Source organism: Impatiens glandulifera, chromosome 6 (genome assembly GCF_907164915.1).
Source record: "Impatiens glandulifera chromosome 6, dImpGla2.1, whole genome shotgun sequence".
NCBI lineage: Eukaryota > Viridiplantae > Streptophyta > Magnoliopsida > Ericales > Balsaminaceae > Impatiens > Impatiens glandulifera.
In genome coordinates this window covers 20,940,380-20,952,904 of record NC_061867.1, presented here as the reverse complement: position 1 = coordinate 20,952,904, position 12,525 = coordinate 20,940,380, and the positions used below count along the sequence as shown (strand labels likewise).

Below are 12,525 nucleotides of genomic sequence, written 5' to 3'. Positions count from 1 at the left end.
CATTTATTTATATATAACGAGTCGTGCATTATGCTTCTAGTACCGGGTGACTTGTAATTAAACATTATTATATATAAATAAAATTTTAATATAACAAAATGTTATTCATATATATTTCTCTCCACAACATCATAACTAAATTTAGTTTGTTAATATGAGTTAATCCATTCACAAAATTTAAAAGCTTACATTAAAAAAAAAATAAGAATAAGAAGATTTATCCATCCACAAAACTTACAACTATTTATTATAAATTCAACATTTTAACCAACAAAGTTTTTGAGGTTTGTTACTCGTTCATTTATGTAAAACGATGCTTATAGGACCTGATGACTTGTAATCAAACATTATTATATACACATACCATTTTAATATAATATAATGTCATTCATTTACATTTTTACACCTCAACACCATAACTAAATTTATTTTGTTATGTCACTTAACTTAATCTTTATATTTACAAATGTGTAAACATTATGCCAATATCTTGTTAGAAATTTAATATGAGAGAAACACAATACTCCTCTCATCCATGAGCTCTCAGCACATTAAAGACGTGAACTTCATCGTGGTTGGCCTTTTCCCCCTCCCTCACCGGATAGAACAAACTGGTGTAGCCCCTCAACTGCTTCTTCTTATCCGAATGATTGTTCTTCTAAATATGTATTGAGTAACTACAATGTAACATCAATTCCTTTTTTATAGGTCAAATCAAACTTTGATTACCACGGTCCTAATAAATCACATTTAATTCTGAACTAATGATATTAAGATAATTTATCTTTTTGTAGATTTTAAACAAAAATTTAGAGAAAATTAAAATTAGTCAAATATATATAGAGAGATTATAATAGTCAAATTGATTGAAAAAAAAGTTAGACATGTAGTTGGATAATTAGTATTTTTAAATGTAATATATTAATTTAATAGAAAAATTCACATAAGAATATCAACAAGAAGATCTCTTAATTTCTTTTTGTGAAAAAAGAATAATATTGTTCTTAGTGTTTGAATATTTTTTTAATAAAACAATTAACATGAAGAATATCTATTATTTTCCTTTGTGAAACAATAAGTTAGGTCTAGTTTATAATCAAATTTTAAAGCAAAATATTATAAATCTTAAAACTAATAACTCACCATTAAAAATAATTTTTCCATATATAAAAAATAATTTAAGGTCAAATATTGAATATGTGACGGTGAAAAAAAAGAACAATAAAAAGAATTATATGAATCATTTTTAATACAAAAACATTAATTTCAAAGGCGCAAAATTTGCATATGTAAGTAAGAATTTAGTGTGGCTTAAAACATGAAATAAAATATAGGTTCTGTTAAAATATTTATAAGTCCTGATCCATAATGTTAAGACATCTTTTGTAACTTTATATTTTTACTTTTAAAAAGTAGTTATAGTAGTTTTTATTTATTAAATAGAGATCTTCCTAGTCAATTGTTTGAGAAAAGTAAAACCATAAATAATTTTTGGAAATTTTTGTCTTAAAAGTTTAGGCTTTAGGTTAGATCAATGTCTTTAATTATTTTGATATAAGTGAAGGTATTCATCTAGAGGATGTATTACATAATTTCATACTCTATTCTTATATGCTTGTTTTGTATTTAAAGAATTTAGAGAATAACCTTATTAATCAATAAACTCGATTTAAATGTACACATAAAATATAGCTTTCACATTTTAAACATGTATCTCTTATTGTCATTACATCTTTTAGAGTGGTGATAAGAAACTTCTCCCGATTTGAATTAATTGAGATTTATGAACGTAAAACATTTAATATATGGTTTAAAAAAATGTAATCGTAAAACACTTAAAGGAACGAGGTACCCAAAGGTTGGGCCAAAAAGGCCCATGCGCCTGGGGTTGGGCCGAATTAGGTTTAGCGCGTGAGTTTGATAAAGAAAACCCTAATTTTAAGTATAAATAGAGACAATCGCCCACATCTTTGATTGTATTGCTCTAAGTGTTTCTTCCTCTTTTCTCTCTAGATGTTCTCATTAGTGAAGAAGTCCGAAATAGAAGCTATTTGTGATGTTTGCTAGATTCTCAATATTAATATTTGAGTGATGAGGTTTCACATTGATACTATTAGATATATCATGGTCTTAGTGCTTGATTTAGGATGTGGGATATTCATAAGTTGTTTCAACATATTAATTGCATATTCAAAACTAAATCAAAGGATAAAAGGTATATCATTATTGTGTATCCTCCTTAATTAATGTTTAGTCAATGAATTATAAAAGATTAACTATTATGGTTTTAGATATTTTATTTTTCTTATTGTTTAATATGTTCACGTTTTTTTTTTTTGCAGAAGACTCCGACCAAGATCACGCCAAACAGCAAAGATCATGGAGGGAAGTATCGTCATTTATCAGGACTATTAGTGATCCTGAATATGATGGTATCATTACCTATAACCGTAGGGGTAATTTAATACGGTTGATTAGGGAAGGAAAAAGTAACATGTCTTTCTGTAAATGTAAATAGCCATTTAAGTTGTGCGACTCTTTTCCGTTATTGACCTTGTAATTAATTTAATAGATTACAAGATTTCCTTTAAGTTGATTGTATTAAATGATTTCAAACTTTTCATTTTATAAAAATATTATTTTTAGTAATTCAAACGAGATGTTAATAGATTTCAAAACTCATAAATCTTTTTTTTAATTAAAAAGAACTAACATGACACTTACCCTTATAATCATGACCACCAATTCACAATTATAAATTAAATTACGTACTCTATCTTTTTTAAATTATTATTTTGTTATCATCACTATTATAACTATAAAATAGATAAATATGACATAAATAAAAAATAATCTTTAACATATTTTTTTAAAATTTAAAATATTAACTCAATAAAATTTATTAAAGTCAAAAGAGAAATGATTTTATTTGTATTATAACATAAAATTAATTATTATAATAAATCCAATGGAAATATTTAATAGAATACTTAAATCGTTATTAAACGTATTTAATACTAAGGTATTGAATACCAAGAAGTTTAATATATTAGGTTAAATACACATATTTGAGACTTCATTGAGATTGATAATAATTTTATATTACTGTAATATTATTTATATTAGTGTAATATTATTTAAATCTAATTAAATTATGAATATAGGGAAATTTTAATTTTAATTTAAAGTTTTGAATTATTTAAATTAATTTTATTTTTAAATAAATAATATTATTAATGGAAAGTGACATTTTGTATTCATTTCTATTTTTTTAAATTTATTAAAGTTAAAGGGAAATGATTTTATTTGTATTATAATATAAAATTAATTATTATAATAAACCCAATAGAAATATTTAATAGAATACTTAAATCGTATTAAACGTATTCAATAGCAAAGAGTTTAATATATTAGTTTAAGAGTCATATATGGGGAGCGAAAATATTATAGCGGATGAGACAGCGAATGATGTAGCATTGTACATGTCACCTAATAAATAGGACGCGTATTTAATATATTAGTTTAAGAGTAATGATATGGGGAGCGAAAATATTATAGCGAATGAGGCAGCGAATGATGTGGCATTGTACATGTCACCTAATAAATATGACGCGTATCAGTTTTCTCTCTCTTTTATTTTAAATGTACATGTCACCCAACTGCATTTAATAAGTTCCTCTCCCTTAATTCTTTTTTATTTAAAATAAGTTATTTAATATTTTCCCTTCTTTAATTTTATTATAAAATTATTATAATAATTACTTAATTTAAAATGAAAAAAAGAAATTTATAATTTTAACTTAAATACAAATTATTAATATTTATAATAAATAAAATTCAAATTACTATGTTCACATATATATACAAAGAAACGTTATATAAAAATGAAAGTTATAATATTATTTAGAAGGTGAATTTTAATATATATCTATAAGAAAATTAAATAAGAATAAAATGAGACTTTTATTTTTTTTTAAGAGAAATAAGAATGATTTAAAGAAGAGAAATAATAATTTAATATGAATATTTTTTAAAAGAAATAATTCAAATTATTAATATATATATTTACTTTTTATTTTATATATATTTATATTTTAAAAAATATGTGCATTTATATATTTTATTAATTTGATTTATTCGTTCTCCTTAATATTATTTATATTAAAAATACATAAATAAATTAATTAACTATTAATAGAAAAAAATTAATTAAATTAAAAAAAATTAATCATATTCATATTTAACTTCTTATTCTTTTTTATATAAATGTTTATTAATTTTTTACAGTTATTACTTTTAAATATATAATATCTATTATTATATTAACTAATTAATTAAATATACAATTATAAATTAATAGATAAAAAAAGAAAAAAAATATAAATGAAGAGAAGAAAGAGAAATTATTAATGAAAGGAGAGAGATAAATAATATACTAAATAAGACATAGTCATCAATCCTAATCACTTTCACACGGTCATCGCTACACTTCGTTACAATATTTTCGTTAACAAAACCAATGGAAATATTTAATAGAATACTTAAATGGTATTAATGTATTGAATACTAAGGTATTGAATACCAAGAAGTTTAATATATTAAGTTAAATACCACATAAGATTGATAATAATTTTTATATTACTGTAATATTATTTAAATCTAATTAAATTATCTGAATATAGGGAAATTTTAATTTTCATTTAAAGTTTTGATTATTTAAATTAATTTTATTTTTAAATAAATAATATTATTAATGGAAAGTGACATTTTGTATTCATTTCTATTTTTTAAAATTTATTAAAGTTAAAGGGAAATGATTTTATTTGTATTATAATATAAAATTAATTATTATAAAATAGATATTACTTTTTTTAGGTAAATGTTAACAAAATTATAAAAATGTATAAAAAGTATTTTTACAAAACTATATATTAGATTACACCCTGTCATTTTAAATATTATTTTGTCATCATCACTATTATAACTATAAAATATAAAGATAAATATGACATAAATAAAATTGATTTTAATATATATATATTTTTTAAATTTAGAATGTTAACCCAATCTTCATACTATAATGTATTGCCAATTTAGGATATTTAAAAGAGGAGTGATAGAGTGAGAGAATTTAATGAGGAATTGATGGGAATTTGATGAGGGAATGACGTGCATCACCTTTCATTGGTTGGAAAATGTAAAAGTAGGAGGAAAGAGAGAAAATAAAGAAATTATTTGATTTTTTCAGCGAATAAATTATGCCACGTCATTCCCTCACCAAATTCCCTCACCTAATCATTCTCTATTTAAAATAGTAATTGATGTCTTAACCTTTAAAGCTATTATAATTAGTTAAGTTAAATATTTTTTTAAAATAAAATAACATATTTTTTAATATAAAAGTAATCCTTATTTAATCAATAAATTAATATTTAATTAATTTAAATAATTTTTTATTCTAAAATTTATTAATTTTTGTATGGTTAAAGTTAAATATAACTTTTATATTATTAATTATTTAAATATATATATTATATTATTTAAATATAAAATAAATATTTATTATTTAATATATAAAAATTAAGAAAATTGTATTTATAACAATATTAATTCTTACATTGGTATTAGAAAAAATTAATTAAAAAGAATAAATTAATATATATAATCTATATATATGATGAATTTTACAATATAAGAATGAGAGTTTTTTGCGACGTTATTTATTGACGAATTTTGTGACGAATAAAAGATTTGTGATTGTATTTTCAATAAATAATGCTCTGACGGAGAAATGTGTGTCGGAAATATTTTGCGACAAATTTTTCAGTTTAACTTTTTCGACGGAAATTTTCTCGACACACAAACTTTTGCGATGGATTTTCCTACTTTTTCTTTTCAATTGGATTTTCGACGGAAATTTCCCCACCAATTAATTTATTGGATTATCCGTCACAAATTTTATTTTTTAAATTGTTTTATAATTATAATTTTATTATTAATTATTTAAAATAAATACATTTAACTAAATCGAAAATTAAATATATTTAAAATAAGCTTAGAACAAAATAATATAATCAATCCCGTTATTACATACTATTAAATTAAACCTTAAATACAAAGTTATTAAATCTAAAAACGTATTTTATAAATTTTAAATATCAAATAAAAATTTTAAAATGTTATTAATACTAACGTAGTTCATGAGCACCATCCATAAACGCCTTGAATTCTTGAAGCACCATATATTATATATAGTGGTGACAAAATAAAATTTGAACCTACAATTGAATTCAAATTAATAATTAGTTTAAACTTTTATATTGCTGTAAGAAAAAGTGCAAGACATAAAATATCTACCTCTTTTCAAAAATATGGCATAAATAGGAAAAGAAATAAACACTATTGAACAAAAAAATTTGTTTGTTTGGAACAATTTCGAGAATTGGCTACCTTGTATGTTGTATCTACATTGACATGGAAGAATAACCAAATTTATATTTTTAGAATGAGAATTAATTTTGAATAATTTTATGCATATATTGATGTAATGTTCATGTAATACTTACTTGAACATGTGCATTTCTTTCGGAAACAAATATTCAATGAAATCTTCAACCCTTGCTTTATTTTGACATGTCAGAATAAGTATTTATACAAAAATATTGTGAAAGAAATAAGTTCAAAGAAAGCTGCATTCATAAAAGTTTTTAATTAATCCAAAATTAGGCTAGGTCTAATTCAATTCCTAGGTAGTGTTATGCCTATACTAAATTCTCCCTAACCAAATGGATGCGTCCCAAATATTCCTCAATTAAGCATTCTAAGATCAAATTAACCAAAACTAACATTCTCAATTTACAACTTCTCTTTTTTGTCCCAAAACAAATTCCTATTGCCAAATTCCTTTCATAATTGATGCAGTACAACCTATATTATAGTTCAAGGATTTCTTATGAAGATGATTTAAATAGTGTACCCATTCCACAATGCTCATTACATTTCAAATTAACTTAAACAATATATCTTATAATAAAAATAGTTCAGCAAACAGAGCCTTGTATTCATTCATACAAATTTGGCAATAAGAACATAATCTATCATTCATAACAAATTTCAGGAGCAGGATTCAATGAATCATTACTTAAAATATTTTTTTTATGGCCATAATTTATTTTGGGTCCACTATCATAAACCTAGTCACGACACTCTATATCCAGGAAATTTGATCAAATGACCCTAAAAAGAGGGTCATCCTAAAAAATGACCTTAGTAATTTAAGTTTTTATTTTTAACCTTTTTTTTAAAGTTTGGACACTTTTACCCTTACTAACTTTTTTTTCTTCCTCTTCCTTTTCATTTTCCCCCATTTCCCTTTCTACCCGTTTTTTCTTTCCCCTCTTCCCTTCCCCCCGCGATGGTTACACCCCTCCCAGTTTCTTCCCCCTCCGACTCCCATGCCCCAAGTCGACTCCCCCACGAGGGTTCCAGCCCCAACCGACTCCCTCATCATCGTCAAACGCCTACCCATCGAGCCCGACTAGCCGTTGATCGCCAAACGCTTCTAGGACGACTCTCGACGATCCTTAAGCCTCGGAGATGCTGACCCCGATGTTCACCCAACATTACTGAGGTTAGTTCGACTACTCCCTGATGATTTAACTATTTTTGCATGTTGAGTATGAAGTTTTAGGGTTTTAGTTTAGAGTTTAGGCTTTAATTAGTTCTATTATTTTGGTTTGAAATACTTTGATCCAAGAAATGTATAGTTTTTCCTTATACTAAATGGTTTGTGAAAATTTTCACGTGGTGGATAATTAAAATGCGTGGTACGCAATTGAGTGGGTCGTGGGGTGGGGCGTGGGGGTGGGGCGTGATTGTGGTGCGTGGGGCGTGGCTGTGGGCTTGGGTGTGGCTGTGGGCTTGGGCGTGGGTAGTGCGTGGAGCTTGAGCTTGGGCGTGGGTGGGCGTGGCTTGGGCGTGGCTTGGGTGTGGGTGGGGTGTGGCTTCAGGTACGCAATATGTAAAACTAGTTTAATAAGTTTATCAATAAGCAGAATAGCTCAATTGGGAGAGCATCTAACTGAAGATTGTTCAATCCATCCTCACCACAAAAGTTTTTTATTCTAGGTATTAGATCTGAAGACTGAAAAAATTAACAGATGCTAATCCTAATCTTATCAAGTCTATAAAGTTATATTTTAGCTTTGTCATGGAACATGACATGCACACTGTACTTGATTTATCTACATTAGGCACCACATTATGGGTGATTTATATGATCCGGTTCAAATTAAGGTCAAGTTACATGTAAGATAAGGACAATTTTGCTCTCTATTACAGGGTGAGTACCTTTATCTCCCTTTATCCCCCAATATATTTATTTTGGCTTGATCTGAAACCTAACATCAACTTTTTGTTGTTACAAGTTGTTGCCATGTGTCGTCTTGGCCTTGTTAGTTCATCCATCGACATCTCATCATTTCATCAACAAGATCTTTTGGGCATTTTGTGTATACTTAGAAGTTGTTTTTGTTCTTCCTCAGCTCCAGGTGATGCAAAATACTAAGGCAAGAATGATCTTACAATAATTGTTTACTGTTATCGTTGAGTTCTGCAGAGAGTAGGTTAATTCTTGTTTGCATGTTTGACTCCACAGATTGTTGAACCTTTTACTGCTCACTATGTGTTTGCCCTGGGAGTTGCAAGGTTTTTGAGTTGTGCTCATTAGGTTTTCCAGGTTTACCTTGAACTCTTTTTTTTGTATAAGCTGAGTGAATCAAAATTCAAATGTGTGATTATCGTGCAATGGATGGTAATATTGTATTATGTTGTCATCTCTATCTTTTGTGTCCTCTGATAATTTGTTAGTTGACCTACCTTAAAATATGTCAATTTGGGACTTTTAGGCAGGAAGCATTAACCTGTCGTTATAAATTTAACAATTTCTATAAAAAAAATGGAATATGCCTGACATGAATTGAAGTAAAATGGTTGATTTGAAGTCTTTATGTGTTTCAATTAGAAGGAAAACATTTTGTTTAACAGGTTTTGGATACTCGAGGTCGGCTACTAACAGATATTGGTTATGGATTATGGCCTTCTATGGTTCTTATTTCAGAGATTGTCCAAATATTCATATTACCTGACTTTTGCTATTACTATGTCAAAAGGTTTGATCTCCGCCGGAATACTCCTTATTTTATTCCAAATTGGATAAGTCTTGTTTGATTCATTATTTGTTAGTGACATTCTTTTGCAGTGTTTTCGAAGGACAACTTGTATTACGTCTTCCCTCAGGGGTCGTTTGATGGGGGCAAGTTTTGACTCTAGATACTTCTAGACTCGATTATACAATTTTTTTCACAATTCATACAGTAGTTTGAAGTTATTTAGAGCCAAATCTCTCAAACTTTGTATCCTCCAGTTTTAGAAAACTTGTAAATTTTGAGCAATTCTGGCAATTTGCAGACATTAACTTATTTCCTTTATGTTCTCTTTGTAGCAGTATTGTCACTGGTTCTTTCTTATCATAATTATTTCACTTATGCTTATGTTTTGGTTGTTCTCTCTTATCTTATTTTAAATTCATTTATATTGGCATTGATGTTCAATGTTAACACAAACAAATTTAACATTAATCTGCAGAATCAACAGGGTTTCAATTTGGTAAAGGATGCTTGAGAATGTACTTTGAACAATCTTGTCTATTATAATAAAAATCATTGATCATCTGGACATTAATCATCCTCACAAAATAGGCAGATGAAATACTTAGTTTCTTCTCATTATATAAATGACCACTCTTATCCTCCCTCCATTGGTAGGATCCAACTTTGTATTTTATTTCCAATATGTAGATCTAGCCTTACTTCCTCCATCTAGGTTTAGAGTTTGCTCAACAAATGAAACTTCATCATTAAGATATAATTGAATCACATAGCTGTAATAATAAAACAAAAAATAGTATTAATAGTAGGTAAGGACTAGACCAGACTATGCATGGCAAATATCAAAGATAGAGCCCACCAGCTATCAGGGAAATAAAAAGGAAAGTTTAAGAAATAATTAAATCATACAAGAGAAATAGAATATGTATATACATCTAGGAAGCACATAAAAATAAAAATACGTATATAGTATTGGATTTACATTATTAGTGTAGTTGATTGAGGAGTTCAATGGAGATTCCATTATATTATTAATTATAATTCATTATCACAAAATCAAATTGAATCTATGAATTCATGCCACTATTTTGCAATAAAAAAAAATATTTGCAGTCAAATACTCTCCCAACTAAGTTATTCCTGCTTATTAATAAACTTATTAAATTTATTTTAAATATTGAGTACCTTAAGCCACGCCCAAGCCACGCCCCACCCATGCCCAAGCCCACGCCCACACCCCACGCCTCCCGCCCCACTCACCACTCCCACGCACCACCCCACGCCCACACCCCACGCCTCCCGCCCCACTCACCACTCCCACGCACCACCCCACGCCCCATCCCACGATCCACTCAATTGCGTGCCACGCAATTCAATTACCACGTGAAAATGTTCACAAACCATTCAGTATAAGGAAAGACTATACATTTCTCGGATCAAAGTATTTCAAACTTGTACGCGTTCATTTAGGTTCACTTCGATTTTCTGGCACATGTGCCCCTTTTTTCGAATTGAATTGGCCCGTACAGGTTTTAAATCGACACACTCGCAAATGTGTCGATCTAATTGACTTGAGAGTCGCCACTTTAGATTACTTCCCAAAGAAACTAAAGAAAAGAAAAATCAGAGATTCATTTTAAGAGTCCGGTGTTTGGTTACGTATTAAGAAAGGGCCTACGACGCTGTGTCCTATACGCGTTGTCTTTACAGACAGTCTCTACTCCTAAGTAATTGGCCATATGATGTTTGAAGGATTATTACGTTTTCGTTCTGAGTTCAGAACTCTTTTGCTTGTGTGAGAAAATCTTAATAATTTGCAAGGGGCTAGTCCTATTCATGAGGTGTTTGAAGAGGAAAAAGTATTGAAAAGCATTGAAGCATTGAAAAGCATATGGCAAAGTTCTCAGGAAAAACAAGAGTCACGATTCCAGAGGAAGGACATACAAGTATGAACGACAAGGACAAAGTATCGGGTTGAAGATTGGAAGTATTATGCTCTTTGGACAAAGGAGAGAAGATGATAAAATAACTCAAGGTCCCAAGTGTTCCACATTTTTTCTTAAAATTTTCAGAGTTAAGGAAAACTCTGAGTACAACTCATTAAAATGAGCCATTTTAAAAAAATAATTCCCAAAATTCCCAAATATTTCATATGATAGTCGAAAATATTATTAGGAGCTCATATGAATCGAGTTTGGAATTTTCGGAGTTATAGAACCCCCGATATGACACTGCAAAGATAGAAATATTTCCTAACGGGTCCCAAAAATTCCGAAAATTTTTAGAGGCGTTGAAAATATTATTAAGAGGCTATGTTTTTTTATTTCATGATTTTTGAGTTCATGAAACTCAAATTATAGCCTCTCGAAGATTGAGATTAGACCAAACGGGCCCTGAAAATTCCAGAAAACATTTATTTTCAAAGAAAATAATATTTTTGAATTTTTGGGAAATTTTGAGAAAAATTGAAAGTGGTTTGGATATTTAAATCCTTATTTTGAAATTGTTTGTTAAAAACTGGAAAACAAACAGGACCTTAAGTTATTTTATTTTATTATTATTATTTTTTTTTTAAAGTTTTAAATCAAAATAAAAGGAAAAAAAACCAGGGGCTCAATTGAAAGGAAGGAAAGAGTTTTAGGACTACTTTAATTTCGAATTAAATAATTAATTCGAAATTAAAGTATCTAGGCATATTTAAAAATAAAAGAGGCCCAGGGGCCTCTTTACAACTTCAACAGAAGTTGGAGGAAACCAAATATAACAAAATGAAAACAGAATCTCAGTCGTCCTCCATTCACCTCCGGCCAGGCGATTTCCGGCGAGTCCTGCGCCTGTAATAGATCCTCGCTTGAAGACGACATCGCGACAGTCTGCTCGATTCGCCTGAAGCCCCGCCTGCGTCCCGCTGCAGTTCACCATGCCGATCCAACCGAATCCCAACCTCCAGTGGACGGAGATTAAACGTTCCTCTAGGCCGCGAGTCCACTAGATGTGGTCTGGACTTCGTCTAACTTCCCGATCGCGACAGAGCTTTCTACGACAATCCATCAGATCGCCAGGAGCTCGTCTGCACGCTGGGGTCACCTTTCGATGCTTCGAAGATGAGATACCAAACGAAGAACAGCTGAAAAATCAGTCTGTTCTTCTTTTCAGCTAACAAGATCTTCACAGTTTCAAAAGGATGAAACTGTGGTTTTAGACAGAGTCTCCTCTAGTCGTTCTCAATCCTAATTAAGCCTAATCTCAAGGATTTATCAACCAGATCAACTCAAAGATACAGAAGCAAAGAAAACTAATACAAAGCAAACACAGGTTGCAACCTGTACTTCTTCTTCCAGGTTGAGCACAACTTTAA

The 12,525-nt window shown here is 28.8% G+C and overlaps 1 pseudogene; it reads left to right on the top strand.

The window, feature by feature from the left end:
• Nucleotides 1-2,124: 2,124 nt before the first annotated feature.
• LOC124943336 lies at nucleotides 2,125-9,546 on the top strand (annotated as a pseudogene).
• The last annotated feature ends 2,979 nt before the right edge of the window (nucleotides 9,547-12,525 follow it).